Here is a 22,674-nt window from a genome sequence, read left to right as displayed (position 1 = left end):
GCACATTTATTTGTTGTGTTCGTTTTTCTCTTTGCACTAGACACATCACTTTTTTCTCATGAGAAAGTCATCAATGATGAAACAAACGTGGGCAAGCTGGTGAGAACCTACCAGTAGCTCCTCTGGTGGTGCGCACGTGAGATACTTTCTCTTCCTTTACACATATTTTTTGTCATCTAGCTCTTAAAGAAGGAGGGTGTGTGTGGAGTGAGATAAGCTGCTAAATTACTTTGAGGACTGACTATTCACTTTCTTGTCTCTATCTTTTCTGTCGTTTTGAAGTTTTGAGTATTGGTGGCACACTGGATGGGGTTATACCAGATGATTAGATAGGTGATGGAGGTTTTTGATAAATGTGTCTTCCCTCCTCCCAGTCCAGATTACACAAAATAATATGTGCTACATGGTGTCAGTTCTTGTTTGTTTAAATCTCTAATGTTATATGCCTGGTTCTTCCACATGTTCCTTAGTGAGGCTGGGAATTTCAATTGAACTGTTGTCCCCAGTGACCTGAGATCTTGCATATGGTTTCCCAGCTCCCACTGCCTATCTTTTGTGGCTCTTGATAGGTTGGACCGGATTTTAAAGTTATAGTCTCCTTTAGCGAAAGTACCTATATTTAGAGCATCGTTCAAAATCTTCTTTTTCAAGGTATAGGTTTTAAAATACAGTCGAATTTTCCGGCCATTTTTCCTCAATTTAGCTAGCCTGAAAGGGTCTCTATGCACTCTATGGATGTCTTCATCCAATGTTTTCTCATCCATCCCAGAGATATAGTTTTTCAATAAGTTTACCACATACTTTTTTATGTTCTGTCCTTCCAAACCCTCCGGAACGTTTAGTATTTGCAGATTCTTTTTTCTTGCGTTGTTTTCCAGCGTTTCAATCTTCACTCTAAGCTCCTTCTCATTTGATTTTAACATACAAATTTACCCCTGGCAGGCTTTTACCTCTTTCCCGGTTTGTTCCACTATATTTTCCATCACAAGTACTCGGTCCATAAAGGAATTTACTTTAGATTCAAGCGCCTCACAGGCTGCCTGGATCTTTTCTTGTTTTTTCTGTGATTTAGCAAAATCTGCCCTCATCTCTCTGATTAACGTCCCCAAAAGATCATCCATCCCAGCTTGTGAGAATTGCTCCGGACTTTTTCCTTGCCCACTTTGAGGTGTACTCTGGCACAAACTGCTGTCTGCCACTGGGCCTTCCTGGGAGGCTATTTCAGAATTCACCCCCGCCTCTTCAGACTCTTTCAACATTGGGCCTGAAACTGGTTTTGTGGCTCTACTTCTTCATCCCTAGGGGGTGACACCACAGTTTTTGCATTTCTTTAACCCTACCAGGCTGGTTCTTTTCTTCAGAGACTGAGATTTTAGGTGGCAGTTTTTCTCGTATCCTAAAAAAGGAGTCACCTTCATTTTTGCCCCTTGTCTAGTTTGAACGGCTTTTGCGGCTTTAGCGGTTTGAGTTGATAATACGATGATATTTCCCCCCCTTGATTTCTGAGCCTTCTGCCTTCTGCCTGTCTCCCAATGTCCTGCTGTTTTTTATTATAATGTTAGTTGGGGGTTTTCCTTGATCTTCCCCTGAGGAGCTTTGGTCTGCCCTCTCTGTAACCTTGGAAATGAAGTGCCTGCTCCTTAAAGAGTAACTTAAGCCGCAATTTTTATTTTTAGGGAGTTCTTTTGTGGAGGGACTTTTTTGTTCCCTAGGAATGCAGTTGCAGGTTGTGCAGGGTATTCTGCCAAGGGTGTGACTGGAGTGTTTAGGACCACTGAATCCCCATTTATACCCCTCCCCTTTCCCTTACCGATTTCATACACTCCGATGTCTTGAAATTGACTCTAAAACCAGAAACCTCGCTGAATAGTTGAAGCTCAAAGACCAGCGCAGGGAGTGAAGACATAGGGTTGGTTATGGACAAGATCAAAATAGAGGCTGAAAGATGTTGGTCACCTCCAAACATGACACCTGCGATGTCAGAATTATCCCAAAGCAGCTGCTCCAAGGGCTCCATATATAGGGCAAAGACAAGAGGGGATAGAGGGCGCCCTTGTCATGTGCCTTGAGATATTGGAAAGATGGAGGTAGAGAGGCAGTTGACCCTCACTGACACCCTGGGTTGACTGTAGATGCAGCTAATCCATTGGCAGAATTTATCCCCAAAGCCAATCCGGCGTAAAGTCGCAGAAAGATGGGACCAGTGGACATTATTGAATGCCTTCTCGGTGTCTATGGAAAGGAGCAAAGCTTCTCTCCAAGATCTATGGATCGTATCCAAAATATAGAGAAGGTGCTTGGTGTTATTGCTGCATTGAGGTGCTGTAATAAATCCAGTGCGTGTAGTTCCTACTAATCTGTAGGATCTGCGCATTGTTTGGGCAACATAAACTAGGGGCTTGGTGCCAGGACTGATTCTGGCCACCCCACAGGAAATGTAGGCCTATAGACTGGCTAGCTCACAGTGCCATCATAAGCCCCCCATCCCTACCAGGGAACAAATGGTTTCTGGCAACTACAGAACATGACAAATCTGACCCCTCAGGGATTGTGGAAACAGTACAGAACCTTTCGCTCAGTCACTCATGCTTACTTATTCTCAGAGAAGTAAACAGAGAATACAAAGTGGGACGTTTGCAATATATTTATTGAACCAGCATTTTTCTTGTATAGAATACATGTGCTGCATTGATTAATAGACAGAAGCAGATAAAAGTGATTACAAGCACCAAAAGCTCAAATAGTAGATATAGTTCGACCATGTTGCTAGAACAATGTATATATGCTAGCATATAAAAAAAGAGATTAACCGAAAGTACTCCTATTATGCAAACACTACTCTAAGTGTACCTAGAGTGTGTTTAGGTGTAGAGCCAAGAATTCCCACGAGGGACAATCCAACCCCATACCTGGTGGGAGAGAATGAAGAACCCTGCCTGTTCACGAACTTGACACCCCTCACGAGATGTCAGACCGCTGAAGTGGTGAATCCTCAGCAAGCACAGACCTCTGGAGTGCCTCCTCCACTAATCTATCAGGATGTTCATCTTTTATAATAGAAAGCAGCCTTGTGATGTGCGTATAGATTAGGGATGTTATGAATATGTAGAAAGCCCAGTCACCCAGTGGATGAAGATAAAGATGACATTTGTACATAGCGCGAAAAGAGATCTTGTACATGATGTTCAGGGTATTGTGATAATGTTTTGCAAAGCTAAATGTGTAAACAAGTTTAGTTTCAGAGAAATAAATCCAACATTGTTGCGCACGCAAATATGTGCAAACGTTCACAACTGAAATGTTATTGTTAGGACAATGCAACAACTAGGATGCTTTGCTACATGGGCCTAACAGGGGAATATAACACCCACTCCTCATACTAAGTGTCGATACATAAAAGCTATCTATAAAGCCAGCAGTACGTTTAAACATTGAAAACACTCTTTAAAACATATAAAAGCCATCTAGAATCATTTTAAAAAGTCTGCAAGCCATAATAATATGTAAGATAGAAAGCCTTAAAGCTGATATAAAATCATCTAAAAAGAAGCTTCCCTTAAGAATATGTCATAAATACTTCAGAGTTGATATATACTGTTTGAAATCCCAAGCACTCAGACAGCTATGGTGCCTGGAAGACAGAAAAAAAACAAAAGCTGTTTTGGTTTGTTTTGTTTAAAATAGGGCCAAATCATTCCTACACGGAGAAGCCAATTTTGTTTTATGTGTTCCGAGTTGTAGACACAACATTGCTGTTTCCCACAACCTCAGACGATGATCCCAGAGGCACACCTCAAAGCAGTTTTATGGAGCAAAGGCGATTCCATCCAATTTCCACAGCAGCCGCTGAGGGAGGCGGTGTTACCCATAAGTGATCCGCAGAGCCACTGTTCACATCACTAGGAGCTGAAGCATCCCAGGGTGGCTCTAAGAAGAATGCATTCATCATCAATGGAATAAAATGGGGACAACAATATGTATGGGCCCAATTCTGACCCGAGACATATATCCAGGATGCATTCATGGCTGCAAAGAAAACAGCGGAAGACAGGTAGTATGCAATCAAGCCAAGCAGGTCTGAAGGATTGGAATCAATGCTCGTTCAGTTGTTGAAGCTGAGGTGTACTGAAGCAGTATACCACGTGCTCACGGCAACGCAGCACCAGCAGTGTTGTCTTTATTCCGGGTTGAACTGGGACGTAAATCAGAACTGCCGCCACAGGTACCAGGACAAGTGGAAGCCCTCCAAAAACGTGTATGAAAGATGGTATAACTCCGAAAATCATCTGAAAGTTGCTAACCAAACCAGAGCCGATACATTTACTGCAGCAGGAAGTTAGTGTGGAGTAGTGTCTGTATCTCAGACGAGTACCTTGCAACCTGGAGATTAAACGTCTCTTTGGCCGAAGTTAAGGCCACATGGCTTTCCGTTTGCTCAGTTTCAATGTCCCAATCATCAGGGATAGTACTAGAGGTGAAGATGTAATTTGAAGAAATTCTGAACAAATAAAGAATTTACAAAAGTTCAGTAGGACCATACACATAATACGATACCCTGTTGCATACAATTCCTTCAGGAACTTGAACTGCTGTAATGTTAACCAAGGACTGGTCCCTCAGTTCACGATGTGATGATGCATGTGGATTAAGAATCAAGTTCACAAGTTGGACTGCAGAGCATTGTGGAGAAAGTGTCCATTCAGAAGTAGAATGCCGCCCGGTCCATTTTTGGAAGCCCAGCAGATTTTGTAATAATGGTAGATGACTGGATCTGTGGCATGTTTACATAGAAGTCGTCAATTTTTCGAATAAAAGTTTCTGTACTCTTTGATTGTACAGTTACAGTTGTTTCAGCAGGGAGAAGTATGATTTCATTGTTGTTTACAGCTTCTTTTTGGATAGTAGAGTCTTCTGTCATTAATAAAGCTTCCATCTGAACTTCCTGTACAGTAGCAAGAGGAGTGCGGTGGCTACCCATGAGCCCACGTAGCCTACTGTTGAGAATCTGTCACATAGTGCAGTTTGATCAGATCAATTGAGACAAACCTTTTGTCTCAGCGACCGGCAAGGGGCGGAGGAAGGACAGTTCTGGTACCCTCAACAGCCAGGACAGGTACAGGTGCTTTTTATGATGGGAAAAAATTCTTTTTTGTCCACTATCTTTTCTCTGATCAGGTCCCCAGTCTTCGGGATCCAGGCAGACCTTGCCAGAACTACCTTCGCTTCTCCAGTGGTGGTTCGTTTTACAGAATTCATTAAGTTCCTGTAAAACAGCCAAACATTCATTGATATCAAATGGGGTTTCAGCCACCACTGTGCTGACACTATCAAGGTCTGGTACCCACATTCTCACACCAAACCGGAGTTCATAAGGTATACGACCCCCTAGGGATTTTCTTGGCATGTTATTAAGTGCCCTTTGGACCCCACATAGGTGACTGACCCAACTGCCACCGAGCCTAGTACCCTAGCTGCTAAGGATTGCTTTAAGTCAAGGTTCTTCCTCTCAATGACATAATATCCCTCAGGAGGGTAGGGAGAGGAGTACCACAAGGCCACACCCAAACTTTCCATGGCTTCTTTGTAAGCCCAAGAGCTAAACAATGGACTGTGGTTTGAATGTAGTGTGCCAATTGCGTATGTTCCGATAAAGACTCACAAATCCTTTATAACAGTCCGAGCATCAGCCGAGCGCTGTGGCCAAACCCACAGAAATCTGGAGCATGAATCCACTGCCACCAAGATGTACATGTACGCCCCATCAGATTGAAAGCGGCTGCAGTGGTCCAAATCAACACAAGCCAAAGGCTTGTCTGAGATCAGTAGAGGTGTCTGTGCTGGACGTGCTACAGTGGAGCCTTTTATCTGCTGGCAGATGTTGCATTTAAGGACAAAGTCCTTGTCTGTTTTGATAGACCTGTCCACCAATAGCAGTGCTTCAGTAATGAAACTGTAGCAGTAATCCCTAGACCCTCATGTGCAGCTAATATCAGTCATAATCTGTGATCAATTTTTGGGAATAGCTGTATCCCCCACTCCTGATATTTGAGCATACAGTATGCTTTGTGCATCTAACTTGTAGGAGTACTTGAGTGGAAAGCCTTTTGGCAGGGCTGTTCTGTTGCGGGTGGCATTAACTGCCACCATATTTGTTCCATCTATCCTCGTACTTGAGCAAGTTATTGCAGCAACGGCAGCAGTATGAACTGTTGCCTTGATGGCTTCACCCGCCATCGTATTCCCTTCAACGTGATCGCCAACACGTTGATGACTCAACGTTAAGAATAACATGAGCCCATGGCAGGCCTTCTTTCAGCTTTTCCATCTCTTCCCAAAGCATCTTGTGCTTTACAGTGCAACCTTTGGAATCCCTAAATCCATTCTGGGCCCAATAATGTAAATATTAGTTATAGGACTGGACACAGTAAAACGAATCACATAAAATTAGTGTGGGGAATTTACTATCTGTATTTTGAAGTGCCAGTATTGGAGCTTTTAGTTGTGCCTGCTGCGCTGTGTAGTCCCCTAGGGCTTGTATGTGTGTTTTTCCAAGATGGACATTTCCATCATGCATGCACCCCTTTACAATTGCACATGCTGCTGAATATTGCTGTTTCGTTCCTACGGCTGGCTGGGCAGAACCATCAGTATAAATGATGCATTCATATCGATCTAGAGCCATAATTTCATTTGGCAGAGGATATTCTTTTTTGTACTGCAGAAATGCTTGTGTTTGTAATGTAGTGTAAAATCTGTAATCTACATCTGTTGCAATAAGAGAGTTAGCCCATTGAATCCATCGTGGATGAAATGCTATAGCATGTGGGATGCTTGCTTTTGTAACGGCTTCTAGGGTCGGTACTGGGGTCACGACACTTATGCGTGTCCCCTGCACCAGTGCTCTCTCTCTCTCACTAAAGCAGTCTATACCGCTGTGAGTATCTTCTCAGTTGGTGCAAAACACATTTCAGCGTTCATGTACAAATGTGATTTGTATGCAAAAGGGACTGTATTGCCTTCATTAAAAGTGATATATGTGTACCTAGTTAGTCCAGCGACTATGCGTATCACCAGGTTATTTGTGTTAACACATGTATGAAAATGTTTAGAAGCTATCATGCCAGCTTGTACTGAATGCAGAATATCCGTATGTGCCTGTGTCCAATGAAGTCCTGAAAAATAATGTCTAATTAAGTCATAGAAAGGTTTCACATTTTCTGTGTAATTCAAAATATATGTCCTGCCAAAATTCAAAAATTCTAAAATGAACTGTAGTCTCTTCAGAGACGTTGGCAGTTGGAGCAGTGCACATTTTTCTAAAAACTGTGCCACCAGGCCTTTTCTTTCACTTAACATCTCATACCCTAGAACTAGGACACTGAGGGGTGCATTTTTTTTTTTTTTTTAAATTGAATTTGTAATCCATGTGAGCAAACCCAAGGGTTATGTGGTTCACTCTAGCCAAGTGTTCCATTAATTCATGGTCCATCAGATAGCTGTCATCTACATAAAAAATGCGTCCTCATCAAAATTTTGAAGTAACTCTGTTACTCTGGCTGAAAACAACCTGGGGCTTTTCTTTGTAATTGAAAACATTGATGTTGAGAACCTAGTGCTGAGAAGGCTGTCAAATACCTGCTCCCAGGCACTATATTTTGACAGAAAAATCCATTTGAGTTGTCCAGTGTTGCCTTGAATTTTTTACGCAAGATGTTATTCATCAGTGCAGCACTATGTTCATTTTGTACTGCAAATGTACGTGTGGATGCCTTTAAATGTCTGTAAGCTAATGCTAGATGATATGAATTATCAGGTTTCATTACCGGTAACTAGGGATTATTCGTAGGTAAGGTGCAACTCTCAATCGCACCCTGGTACTTAAGTTGATATAGGATCTCCCTGACTTGTTTCTTTGCTTCATGCTTTATTGGGTATTGTCTCTGTGGGTGAGGAATCAATTTTAATGGGATTTTGTGATGAGGTGATGCATCATCCCACCCAACATGATTGTGTTAAATTGCAGGAGCTATGTCTTTTTTTTTTTTTTTTTTATTTCAATCCATGATAATACCATACACATATACATCACATATAAATCAAATTTTTTCTTTTTCGAACAGTCCTAAAAAAAGTTAGGATGGGATAAGCATATAAACCATTACTTTACCCGACACATACTAGTGCAAAACGAGGCAGGGACAGACATGTAATAAATATCGATGTATTAGTACATCATAAATAGTTCTTAAAAGTGATTACAAGTTCTTAGAGAGTGGATATTCAGTCCTTTATATATTTAATCACTGGACCCCACATTTCCATACCCAGTTTCCGTCTTTGTGAGCCTTTAAGAACATATAAACTGTATTCTAGAATAAAAATAGCAAAGAATCTGGCTCTCCAAAGCTCAAAAGTTGGAACATCCTTCTTTAACCACATGGAAGCAATACATAATCTAGCTATAGCAGTGGCTAAGAAAATTAAATACCTAGACTTGTATACTAACTGATCGCCCCTTGCATTTTTGTCTATCCCCAAGAGCATATACGAGGCAGATATATGTTTACAGACCACCCGTTATTTCAGAGAGAAATTTCTCGAGATGCTCCAAAAAATTGCTCAATTGTCCACATGAGTAAAATATATGAACTATGTCGGCATCCTCTATACCACAACAAAAACATTTCCCATTATTTACCCCTCCCCATTTTAACATTTTGGCGGGGGTATGATAGAGATTAAACACTGTCTTATAATGCTGAGAAAGTAAATTAGCAGACATAACTAACCTCCCTGCCAAGTAAATAGAATGTTCCACTTGAGTGCCCTGGCACCCTAACCTGTTATCCCATTTAAGATTTTGAACATTCAAATCATCCATCTGAGTATACAATAGCAGTTTATATAGAGTGCCAATACGGGTATTCTTCCTAATAGCTTCAACAACGGGATTTGGCTCTATACTCTGTCGGGTTTTACACAAATAGTTGCGGATTTGTAAAGACATTAAAAATTCAAATCTAGGTAACTGATATTTATCTGTTAGCATAGCATAAGATGCCATGCTCCCATTGGTATATAGATCTCCAATATATACGATCCCTTTAATCCTCCATCTGTCTATAGTTCTATCCCAAAATACAGATGGTAATAACACAGTCGCAGACATTGGAGTATTATAGGAAACCCTTTCAAGTTGATACCGCTTCCGTACAGCCTTCCAGACCTTATAAGCAGTCTTTAACACCTTGAACCTAGTTTTTTGTAATAGCTGAGCTCCAGCATCACAAATAGACAGCTCTTGGCATCCGCACCTAAAAGCATCTGATAGATAGATGGAGATTCTGCTATATTAGACACCTCTTCACCAGTTAATAGAATTCGCATGTTTTGCAGAATACAGGCGTAATAATATAGCGTAAAATCAGGAACTGCCCAGCCACCCTTCTCATGAGGTAATGTCATGAAGCGCATTGCTCTGAGGGACTTCCCCCGAGCCCATAAAAACCTGGCACAGATTGATTGGAGTAATTGCAGTTGGACATGGGTGATTTCTAACGGGACTGATCTAAAAAATATAAAACCGTAGGTAAAATCAGCATTTTAAGAACATTGCAGTCCCCCACCAATGAAAGATGCAGGCATTCACAACGATCTAATTGTCACCTCACTGCCCTAACAATGGACCCCCAATTAACCTCCACTAGTGTTTTTAAACATGTCCTTAATTTAACACCTAGGTATGATACCTTACTCATGATCCTTGGGTCGTTATTGCAGTCTTGATTCATACAAAACATTTGTGTTTTGGACAGATTGAGTTTGTAGCCTGAGGCTGTGCCAAATTAAAGTGCCAACTGTTCTATCTCAAGCATAGCAGCGAGAGGATTAGGTGTGACAACCGCAATGTCGTCCGCACACGCGAGCACGTGATATTGCTCTTGCATGCTGATTACTGATTCGATCCTAGGGCTCTGCTCTAACATAACTAACAAGCATTGGCATAGCCAATAGGTCTCGCTTTTCGGACCTTATAAGTATTTAACTATGCAGCACAATATCCTTGGTGCAACAACATCAACTGTTGCATGGCTAAACACTTATAAGGTCCCAAAGGCGATACCAATTGGCTATGACAATGCTGGTTAAACATGGCGTGATGTACTATGTATAGGGCCTTAAACTGAATTATTTTGGTAACTTGCAAACTCTTAATGAACTCTCCCCATGCATTGCCGTGGGTTACTAACACTTCACAAGTACCCAATTAATTGGTGAAATCGCCGCTTTCCTGGTAAGTGTTGATCCGTTCCGTTTTGCCTGTATACTTGACTGCCTGCCTGCTGCGAAAGAATTCCGAGTCTCTCGGTGCCGATCTGCTCTTCACTGAGGCACCTTTCCACTGATGACGCTGTAGAGTCCTCATGTGTCCTAGCGGAAAGGCAGCACATTCATTGTGTCACGTCCTGAGTGTCCAGCATCTCAATGTTGTCTTGGTTAAAAGTGTCTGGCCAGGGAAGAATTTTCTGCGCACCATCGCGCAACGTCAAGTGGCCATCTTAGAAGTGTTTTTTTTTCCTGATTTGCCTCTACGGAAATCAAGCTTGCCCTGAGTGTGAGGTCACGAAAGAGAACGGACACTAGTGCTGCTGGAAATCAAATGGTGAGAGAAGCGCAAGCTGTACCAATGTGATGCACGTATGTTTATAACCTGGTGATCGGAGATAGAGACAATCCTGCTATCCTTACGCATGTGCGAGTACGATCCATAGGGAAAATTAAAGCGCAAGCTGTGCCGACGTTAAGCGCGTGTGTTTTGTGAAAGGCAGGATGGTGCGCTGGTGAATAGACACAGAGATCTCAAGCATCAGCAGTTTCCGTCATGCTGCGCAATGAAATGCCCTTTTCAACAAAATACATGCCAATGTGCATAAATTTATCAGATCTAGTTCTCACCACAGAGACCAATGAGAGGAATCAAGACAGACAAGCGCAAACGGGTCAATGAGCTGTAAGTCTGTGAATTCATTGACAAGCAGGGGGAGTGGAGAGAGGAGGGGGCCTGCACCTGTTTCCCTTGCAGGAGCGAGCTTTGAAACCATCTGCTTGCAAGTTAATTACAAACAGATGGTTTCAAAGCTCGCTCCCGCAAGGGAATCGCCAAACGTGCACGCCTTACCATTGAAAGCAATGCCAAGTGTGCACGTTTTTGGCCCAAAAAGTGAATAGATTTCTAAAGGTCTCCTACTAAGCAGCGTATGTGTGATGTGTAGGAGAGACCTAAAAAGGGATTAATATACAATTAAAACAACAGTGGGGAACACGGGCATCCTTGACTTGTACCTCCGGTGAGATATACTGGGTCTGATTCTAAGCCCATCATACACATTCTAGCCATCGGCTGGCGATATAAAACTTTGATAGCTGTAACAAAGCCTTGACGAAAACCCAACTGTCGTAAGACTGCCCACAGAAAGTCCCATGTGACCCGATCAAATGCTTTTTCAGTATCTAATAAAATCAGACCAAATTTACTACCATTGGTATTGGCTACATCTAATAGAGTTATTACCCTGTTGATATGTTTAACTGTGCCCTGCTCGGGTATGAACCCGTGTTGCTGAGTCTATACTAGGAAGGTTACTACTTCCACCAATCGGGTAGCCAAGATTTTTGCATAAATTTTGCCATACAGTTTAGTAATGATATGGGTCGGTAAGAGCCGGGAAGATCAGGTGGCTTATCTTTTTTTTTAAAGACAATTATACTTGCCTCATTCCATGACGGGGGAGCTGCACCAATCGGTGCCTGTTGAAAAGTAGACAACATATCCCCTTTCAACTCTTCAAAAAGATTTTGTATACTTCTAGAGGCAGTTTGTTGGGTCCAGCCTCTGTACTGCTAGCTAAGCTATTAATGCCCACCTCCAGCTCTTCCATAGTTATAGGTGACTCTAGCCTATCTATGTCTTGGAGGTTCAAAGTTTCACTATTAACATTTTGCAACAAGGCCTCACTTGCCAGCGTATCATAGCTATCTCCAGTGTACAACCCCTTCAAAAAATCATGAAAGACATTGAGGATTCCAGCCGGGATGTCCACTGAGTTGCCCTGAGAGTCAGTTATGGCCTCAATTCTTTGGGCTGCTTCTCTTGACCGAAGCCTTTGCGCCAAGCAGTGCCCTGCGGCTTCCCCATACTCATATCTCTGTTCCTTGTTCAGAGTATGCTTAATGGCTATTTCTTTACTCCAATGAAGGTTGATTTTAGCCTTGCAGCGTGCAACCTCTGTTTGAAGTGGCGCAATATCGCCCTTTGCATATATCCCCAACATAAGAATTTCTTCAGCTGTTATAAGCTTTGCATACAATTCCTGAGTTACCAACTTCATCTGTTTCTGCTTATGTAACCCAAAACTGAGGGTTTCCCCCCTAAACTAGGGGTGGGCAGAATGTGTGTAGTCACGCTACGGAAAGCTCAGCGAAACGGTAAAAAATCTCTGCGAGCACGCAAAGTTCCGCGAACAGGGGGAATTGCTTGTTCCGCTCGTCGCGATGCTTTTTTCCTGCGCGCGAATGCTGTTTGCGTGTTCAGGGAAAAATATCTCGCGAACACACATTTTGAAAGCGCGACAAGCAAAACATTCCGTGAAGTTGCAGATCGCCCAATTTTTGCCAATTCCGCGTTCTCCGCAGAATGCGAAATTACCCAAATTCCGCGAGCAGAACGGAATTTACCACCCAGGCCTACCCTAAACCCAGCCTTTAGGGCATCCCAGACAAAACCAGCTGCAGTAGAACTACGGTTGATAATTAGGAATTGCCTAATCTACTCATTTATGTGCCTGACAAATGTTTCGTCCAGCAAAAGCTTCCTATCAAATGAGAATGATCTGGCTTTAATACCTACATTGAGTGCATGAATGTTCAATACCAAAGGTCCATGATCAGCCGTAATCCTGGGAGATACGTGTATATCTGCATCGACCAATAACGCTGTTGACAAAAAAAAATAATCCAACCTTACTAATTTCTGATGTGGGTGCATTTAGAATGTAAACCTTGGGTCGGAACCGCGTAAAGCGGCCCAGACGTCGACCAACCCATGATCCAAGACCAAGTGCTGAAGGGCCTTGAAGACTTTGGGTTTCCTGCCTTCATAGCTTTTAATATCCACCAACAAGCCCTGAGGCTCGAGATGTATATTAAAGTCCCCACGCAGAATCAGAGGAGTTGGCCATGATGCTAATTCGACATTCAATCCATCTAACACTTCTGCCTCATCAAAGTTAGAGCCGTATACTGAGCAGACAGTGCATCTAATAGTCCCTATAATACATTCAACAATGACCCACCGCCCCTGTTTATCCCCCAGTGCTCTTCCCGTCCCCTGTATAGACTTTTTTGCCAATACCGCGACCTCCCCGAGTTGTTGTAGATTGCTGTGTGCATATCAATGTTGACAATCCTAATTCAGCCAAAAGTTACCCCATGGGATGTGAGTTTCTTGTATACAGACTAGATCTGGTTGAAGCACCCGCAGCTCTGCAGCCACCCGTTGCCTCTTACCATAGTTATTGAGCCCACATACATTAACACATTTGTAATCCTCGAGACATATTCCTATCCCCCATCAGATGTCAATGATTCTAGCCAGTCTAAGACCATATGCATTGTTTGTTTACGTTTTCCACTTTTTGTTCTTACACTATCATGGATTGTTTTATCTCTAGTCCCCCACCCCCAAGTGCCCCCCATCCTCCCCAACCCTCCACCCCAAACTTCCTTACTCCACCTTCCAACTCAGGGCTTCATCCGAAGCCCTGACCCTCCCCCACCCTTTCCCTGAAAAGAGGCTTTGAGACCGATGGTCCCAGAAATGGATCAAGCTCCTGCCCCCCAGATGCCAAGCCCCTCAGAATAATATGCAATTCTTCATTCCCTTTTTTTTCCTTTTGTTTCTTTCTGTCTGTTTTTTTTTATTACAACAGCCCAACTATGAGCCAGGTGGCATAGAGAAGAATATGTAAACAAGAAGAGCGTAAGGAAAAAGTTGACTTGTCCTTTTCTCTGAGTAGCATATGAATAAACAAGATGGGCAAGTCCTTTTATGAGGTAACTGTGGTCAAAAGATCTTAGCCACAACTTTCAGTAAAAAGGAGTGCAAACAACTATAAGTAGTTTTTAGGAAACCCCTCACCCACCTACCTGGTAGGTGGCATGCTTCATCATAGGGGCCCAAGTGGATCACCTAATGCAATCCAGCTGTGGTTCAACGCATGAGTTACAGCGGAGCAGGTTGTTTGTGAAGGAAAGTGAAGTGACATGTGAAGTGCAGTTAGGAGTTAAAAATGTCTTTAGGAATAGCCCTTATAAAAGTTTTAATGAAAGGGCCCTAGGACATATGTAAAAACAACATCGGGATCTCTAAGAGGTATAGTATGTACCTCGGTATCCCTTGGATTTTTTGGGTCTACTAGTTTCAGCCTTTTGATTAGATCGTAAGGCTTTCGTCAGGACCAAAATAGTGAGTGACCAAAAAAGTGGCCACGTTGGTGTAAGTATCAGCACACACCCTAAGGTGTGCTGTGAGTGTAGTGGATTGTGGCGTTACTCACAAATCCTATGGTCGTAGTACTTAAACTCAGAGTTTGTTATGCCTCATGGATCCGATCGGTCTCTGCTGTACCCCATGCTGACTGTTTGTCAGGGGATAAAAGGCGATATGACCTACGCAGCCAGTCGGATCCGAGTTACATACTATACCTCTTAGAGATCCCGATGTTGTTTTTACATATGTCTTAGGACCCTTTCAATAAAACTTTTATAAGGTCTATTCCTGAAGACATTTTTAACTCATAACTGCACTTCACATATCACTTCACTTTCCTTCACAAACAACCTGCTCCGCTGTAACTCAGGCGTTGAAGCACAGCTGGATTGCATTAGGTGATCCAGTTGGGCCCCGATGATGAAGCATGCCACCTACCAGGTAGATGGGTGAGGGATTTCCTAAAAACTACCTATAGTTGTTTGCACTCCTTTTTACTGAAGGTTGTGGCAAAGATCTTTTGACCACAGTTACCTCATAAAATGTATAGAGAAGAAGACAGACCTATAAGTGTAAGAAGTATACAAAATATATAACATAGAGAGAAAATAGAGAAACCCATAACCCAACCTATTCAAAAGGAGAATCCTTATATTTTGTCACCCCCGTATTTTAACCGAATCCTACAAGTCCTATCCCCTCCTACAGGGATTGCAGATATTCTTTGGTCGGCTTTTCTGCAGTAAAAAAATCGGATTTATTCCTTGATAATAACCTTCAACTTGGCAGGATTCAGCAGATAGGCCTGTGCCCCTTTGCCTTGAAACGCGGTGATGAGTTGCCGTAATTGCCATCTTTTCTCAACCGACAGGGCACAGTAGTTTGGGCGTACAAAAAACTCCATCCCGTTCTCAGTTTTCTTTCGATCGGGCCATGCTAAATCATAGACTGCCTCTCGGGCCAAAAAGTTGTTAATTGAAATTAGAATAGCCCGAAGTCGGGAGGTGTTTGTCCAGGTCTCGTACGCTGCATGAAGGGGAATCTGTGTGCTCTCTGACTCTCCTGATTCCAGTCCTATTGCGGTAGTCCTGGGAAGGCCTCAGTGAAGAGTTCAATGATGAATTTTCTCACATCTAATCCTTCTGCATCCTCTATAATGTCCAGGACCCGCAGGTTGTTGCGGCGCAGACGATTTTCCATGTCCGTCAGCTTCCAGAGAGTATCATCCTTCGATGTGCGTAATTCTTCTGTTGTAGCCTTCTGCGCCGCTAGTTCATCCTCCAAATTAGAGATGCGCGTTTCAGCCTCGTTAAATCTCTCTGCAAATTCTGTACACGATTTGGCTATCCTGCAAACCGAATTCTGGAGTTTTCGACAAGCCGGTTGAGTGAGCTGACTTTCAATGCGCGTCTCCTCTCTATGGGCCATTATACTTTGATATATGACCGCTAATTAAATGTCCTTAGCCTTCTCCAGGACCTTTTCACTATGCTGCATTACAGTCGTCACCCCAGTAGCTCCAGATTCAGCAAAGAAGGAATAGTCCCATTGCATGGCCTCAGTATTTTCGGTAATTTTAGGACTTACACCCGATCCGCCTCTCTTCCGCACTGTTCTTGGGCTGCTTTCTGGCATACCTGGTGAGTCTGTCCCCAGATCATCCAGATGAAAGTTACTAAAACCACTGTGGCTGCTATCAGCAGAGCCCCCCGTTGCATCTTGGGTGAGTGGTTGATTCAAGCTCATCTTCAGAACCGTCTGAGGGGTCGGAGAGAGAAAAGAAATTATCCCCAGGTCAATCTTTTTCATCGCGTTTTGATTACTCGCATTATCTTGAACTATATCGGGTACTGCCAAGAGATCATCAACAGGAGCCTCTGTTGTGTTTTGTTTAATCTTATCACTTTCAGAAATAATATCAGCTCCTGACTTCCTAACCGTTCTTAGATCTTTTTCCCCTTCATTCATATTGCCAGGTGTGCCTCTTGTTACATCATCCTTCTGTAATTGAGGATCCTTATGCCCCCAGCCAGTATTCATGATTTCCCCTTTTTTACCAGTCTGTCCGGTTCCCTTACCAGGACTTGTGTGTATGGAGGGGAGTTGCTTCCTCGTTTTCCATGCCAGAAATAGAGACGGCACTGTCTTCTTATCGCTTACCTCCATACGTGTGCCGTCTCTTTTCCCCTCAGGTATCGGGTCGCTGGTCTTGCCATTCCGCAGTCCTCCGGATCCCCCAGCTTCCATGGGGTTGTGGATCTTGCCGCACCCAGCCTTTGGAGGCATTGCCACTGAGGACGCCGATCGACCAGCTCCTCCCACAGTACACAATCTCCTGACGTATGCGAACCCAGAAGACCACCGCACCAGCTCCAGCAGCCGCCAGACAGCTCCTCGGGACGCCGCTACAGCAAGGTAGGCACACCAGAGCATACCACTCCACCGGAGATATTCGGGCTGTTATCCTGTCCACTTTGGTTACATTCGGCTACCGCGATTCAGTTTCTTTTTCTTTTTTTGGATTCATTAGACTGCAAAGGTGCGGCGCCAAACACTAAGAGGCATGGGTCCGGGAGCTCGGGCTTACATGACGGTCAGCACGGTCGCCATCTTGCCACCTGTCCTCGATCTGCTTCTAGATTTTTTAAGTAAACTATTGTGAATCGCAGGAGTTAGTTCTAACACCCACTTCTGCGCATATTAATTTTTAACTGATTCTGGTACGAGGTCAGAGATAGCAGGTAAAATTACTTCTTTCCCCATTGGGCAATGCACTACAAAATCAGGTAGGTAATCTTTTTCGGCCAAAAGAATAACGTAAACATAGGTCAAGTTCTCTAAAAAGAGACCCTTGACTTGCCTGGGTATGTCCCCCTCCATTTGGAGCATTATTTTGTATAAACTAGGTGGGACATTTACCCTTGTATGAGGTGTCTACCGTGATATGCTCACTCAGTGCTACTGCTGCCAGACAATCCATCAGGTTCCGGCGAGCTTTCATGACTTCTGCCACGCTGTCTAGCATCGTCACTGCCCATTCGTGGTTCAGAAGCGAAAGTCTCAGTAGCCTGGGCATTTCTAATTTTAATCCTGGCTATCTTCTTTTTAAATTGAGGTGTAGAAGTTTTTTATTTGTCTTCTTGTTTAATGATGTAGTGCGATGTGTCTCTCTTTTTTGCTTGACTCGCTCTTCCGATCTGTGTTCTGACCGTCGGACTCTCTCAAAACATTTGAGGAACGAGAGGAACATGTCAGGCCTGGGCGTGGTTCGCAGAGTTTTGCTACACGAAGCTCCGCAAGTTACAGAAAAACTCCGCGAAGTTCAGCGAGTGGCGGAGTGCAGTGCGAACTGCAGTTTGTGATGGTTTTCCTGCTGCTCGCGAATTTACAGTTCGGGGAAAAACCTCCGCTCTGAAGCGGAGTTTTCTGCACTCCGCGAGCTGCGTGGAGTGCAAAAAACTCTGCAAACCCCGCAAATGGAGCGGAGTTCACCGCCCAGCCCTAGAACGTGTATCAGTATCCTGATACCTGTCAGGCTTCCTAATATTGTCACAGTTTCTCAAACTATTTTCTCTCAGTGTGTTCCCTGTTGAGGAGACCCACCCTGTGACTGTGTTTTTTTTTAACTTTTTTGTTAATTCTCCCATTTCTTCTTTGAAGAATTGGGTGCTTGCCTAGAGTTTTCCTTTCCAGAATTGCTCCTAACTATCGGTTTCCCAGCTCTGGCTCTCAGATTATCTCTCTCCAGTGAAGCATATGTTTCTTCGATGATCTTAGGCAATGTAATGTTATTGAACATTTGTTTTGGTGGGAAGGCATATTGCGGGTGGAGAGGGTAGGAAGGGAAGGAAGTTGGGAAAAGGGTGGAAGAAACATTTTATTGCTTGGGGCAGGTGTAGGCCTGTTGTGGGTGGAGAGGGTGGGTTTTGAAATGTAAAAAAGAATGGACTTTACTTTTTTTCCTTTGCCATTATCTGTCTTTCCATTGCTAGTTGGCCTAGTATAAAATTGTGGTTTTGACACAGGAGCGCCAAGAAGCAGCCCTCTGAAATTATCACACATCTTACATTGATTCCCCCCTTAGACTTTCCCTACCTGAAGTCCCTTGCCATGGATGTTTTCTTCAGTAGGAGACTTACCTCTTCCTGCAGTCCAGTAATTAATTATAATCCGCCACCAGATTGGCACTGTCTTGGCACAGAAACAGGTTAATTCTGTTTCACTTTATTGCTTGACCCCAGACACCTATCAATGATATTGTATACTAGTTAGTTTAGTTACTTCCCTTGTCCTACCCTCTGCAACTCTTATTGACTACTAATGGAGACTTCCAACAACATACACAACAAAGTAACATTATTTCTCCTTGCAAAGCACAACTTCAGTACTAGGGGGCTGATTTCGATGTCGGTCAGACCACCACTACAGCCATCTGTAGTAGTCTGACCAACCGATAGCCCTTCAGTCTGACTGCTGGATTACAATACCAGCGGTCGAACCACAAGCTGTCGGAACAAAGGCCCACACTTTTGTCAGGATCTCAGATCCCAATGGGGTGGTGGGTGGAACAGTAGTCCCAACAAGAGACAGTGCCGAGGCACGCACTGCCATCGGGATTGCGATGCCCCTTTCCAACTGCCCTTTTATGTCGGGTAGACCGCATGATACGGCTATCGGAAATGGGTTTTGGGGCACCCAAACAGTGCCCCACGTCTCTCATAGACCACAGCAAAGTGGTCCGGTGGTACATGTGGTGCCCCCACACACTTCCATGCACTATGTGCCATGCACCACATGGTGAATGGCACATTGTGCATGGAGGTGCAGGCGGTGCTCCATACCACGGCAGCTTGTGCAGTGGCCCTTTTCAAGACAGAAGCTCAAATTGACATGGTATGGAGCAGTTTCCGAACTCTGTCACAGCAGTCACATTATAATGCGGCCGTCGGAGTGCTGACTGCATGTCGGGTGGTCTCCTGATTGCCACAATAGTGATCGGCAGTCCAACTACGCAGGATCGTAACAATGCTCTAAGTTATTAACTAGAGGTCGGTGGAACTTACGGAGTTTCACTCCGAAGAATTCCTCTGAGTTGCAGAAAAATTCTGTGAGATTCCATGGATTTCTGGCAATGGGAGGTAAATATGCAGCTCATGCTGCAATTTAATGCCAGTGGCGCGAAAGGCATCATCACGAATGGCACCATGCATTGCGCAAGAATACGCAGATATTCAAGTCGATTTTGCTGCTGCTCAAGTAGAAAATCTACTCAAGCGGCAACCCTCGGACCGTGACTTCTCGCAACTGCTGGCGACCTCCTGTGTTTAAAAATCAAGCTGGAGGACACCAAATCTTGCTCGCCAGCTTGCATATTCTGGAGTGCTCAAGTAGAAAATCTACTCAAGCGACAGCCCTCGGACCGTGACTTCGCGCAACTGCTGACGACCTCCTGTGTTTGAAAATCAAGCTGGAGGACACCATTTCTTGCTTGCCAGGTTGCGTATTCTGGAGCCTTGCAGGAGAAAAACTCCGCCACACTGCGACTGCTGGAATTTGGCCAGAACTTTGCGTTAAAGAGCAATGCGAAGTAGCCAAAACTCCACCAATGCCACAGAACGGAACTTTGCACCCAGCCCTTTTATTAACTAGTTCTTCAAGTTCTTACCTGATCAGATTAAGCAATGGTAACTACCTCTCGCAGTCTTCACAAACCTTATTGCAGGGTTTCCCAAAAGGTCCTTCTTAATGGTGCTGGTGTTAGTGTTTTTGTGCTAACAGGGAAGACATCACAAAGTGAGTTTCCACTTCCACCTATTTCGAATGAAGTGAATTCCAGCTGTAGGATTATCCAGAAATATTATCCATCACAGGTAACTAGACTGAGCAGAGTGGGTTATCCAAGACAGATAGACCACCATGACAAAAAACTCATATTACAAAATACTAGCAGTAGTAACTTCTAACCAATGTGGGGAGCTAGAAGCTAGTTAGTTTATATTTTTTTTTAACTAAACTTTCAAAGTCTTTGCGTCAGGAGTCAGGACTCAGGAGAAGGTTTGGTTACTACATGTTGCATAGACTTTGCAAGCAACAAGTCCTGATTCACATAGGTAAAGTTTGACTTTTAGTGTTAGTTTGCTCTTGCAATGTAAGTTTATGAGTACAACTAGTAGCTTTTCCATCAGAAACTTTATGAGTATTAACTTTGAGACTAGTAAGTAATCCCTATCACTTTAAAAGGAGTTGCTATTACTACTAGTTAGTTAATACTCGTAAGGTTATTACTCGTCATCGTAAAGTTTCTGTTAGTCCAGTTAAACTGCAAGAGTGAACTTACACCAAAAATGTAACATTACCTTTGTGAATCAGGCCAGACAATTCATTGTAGTACTACCTATTGTGGGACAGAGATTCTTCTGACTTTGCACTAGGATGATCCTATCCATTTCATGCATGGGTGGGTAATTGGGGCTGGTGTGGACTATTGTTCAGGTAAGAAGATCATGCAGTGAGTTGATGTCACTTTCACCACATCCGCCCCTCCAAGTGTGTGATCCACTTATGGTGAAAATTCCTAAGTCGCACCTCAGTATATCAGCCTGGGGGAAGATGGTCATGGGTTTGATGAATGGATGGAAACAGGGATTCTGGGAAACGTGTCACACAGACAAAAACAACATTCATCAGGTTGATGAGCAGCACATCATCATCAAATCTGTTCTGAGAGGAAAGGAATAAATGACAGTTCAGTTAATACATGCATTGTGAACAGTCCTTCAACCCCAGAGTACCAAGTTATCTGATTATGCCGTCATCTAGGTTTGAAAAATGCAAATTAGGAAGGATACATACAGTTCTAAAAACTGTGATTGTTCAGAAAAGTAAAATGAAATCGTATATAAATGCTAAAATGGATGGTGCATCTGCATTCTTCTTAAAATATATGTCTTATGTGCAGGACTGAACCTGTCCGGTAATTAAGCAAGAATGTTATGGTGCTTTTGTGCAGAAGAAGAGAAGGTGTGTGGATTGCAAAAAAATAAATGTTGTTGATATTGTAGAGTCAAGGAGTAGGTAAGCAAGTTAATCAGTCAATAAAGAATGTTTATTTAGACCATTAGTCTTTAAACAGTGTAAAAACTCACAAAAGTCCATCATCATGCAATATATACATTCAATTAAATATCATAAAAGTGTTTATAAGCCATAAAATTCATAAAAACCTAATCATCATAAAATATATAAGATCTTATCATAGGCTTATAAAGCAAACACTAGCAACTCCACATAAAAAAGTTAAAAGCAACTAAAACATGTCAGAGCTTCTAATATTCCAGTAAAAGTATTTTTACAGCAACCATAAATCTCCCAAGGTCACAAGGAACATCCAGGTAATGCATAACTCGTTTGGGGGCATATCAACAAGGGCTTTATCTCTGCTTTTTTGGCTTTAAAAGCCAAAAAAGCAGAGACATTTCTCCTATTATCAAGACTGTCGCTAACCCTGTTAGAGACAAAAAAGCAGCGCTAACCGCGGTTAACGCTGCTTTTTTACGTCTGGTATTTTTCTGACTTAGCCATGATATCCTATGGAAGGAGGATATAATGGCTAAGTTTGCCTGTCCCTATCAACAAGGTAACGTGAGATTATCACTGGGTTTCCAGCGATAATCTCACGTTAGCCTGTTAGCGTGAGGATTTTTATCGCTATTGAGATAAGCGTTGCTAATAGCACGCTATCTCAGCGATAAAAATTCACGCTAGCCGGCGATAATTATCCTAGCGCTAAGTGCGCTTAGAGATAATTATCGCCGGTTGTTGTTGATATGCCCCTAAGAGAGCTACTGCTTGCGCATGGTTATGGCTGCCATATTTTTAAAAAACGGTCTTAAGATGCTTTTCTGAAGGGTCTGGACTTTTAGGCAATCCAAGAGGATGTGGAGATTGTCACATTTTACACTCAAGCCACAGGTACATTGACCATCTACATCTATAATTGCCGTTTTTACCTTGTCACTGCTATACCACTGGTTAATACCGATTCCAAGCCTGAACACTTCATATCTGAGCCAACGGTTAGGTAGTGAATCATAAGGGTACACCTCCTCATTTTGTCCTGAGTAGAG

The sequence above is a fragment of the Triturus cristatus genome, chromosome 3_1 (genome assembly GCF_964204655.1).
Source record: "Triturus cristatus chromosome 3_1, aTriCri1.1, whole genome shotgun sequence".
Classification (NCBI taxonomy): Eukaryota; Metazoa; Chordata; class Amphibia; order Caudata; family Salamandridae; genus Triturus; species Triturus cristatus.
This window is presented reverse-complemented; position numbering follows the sequence as displayed.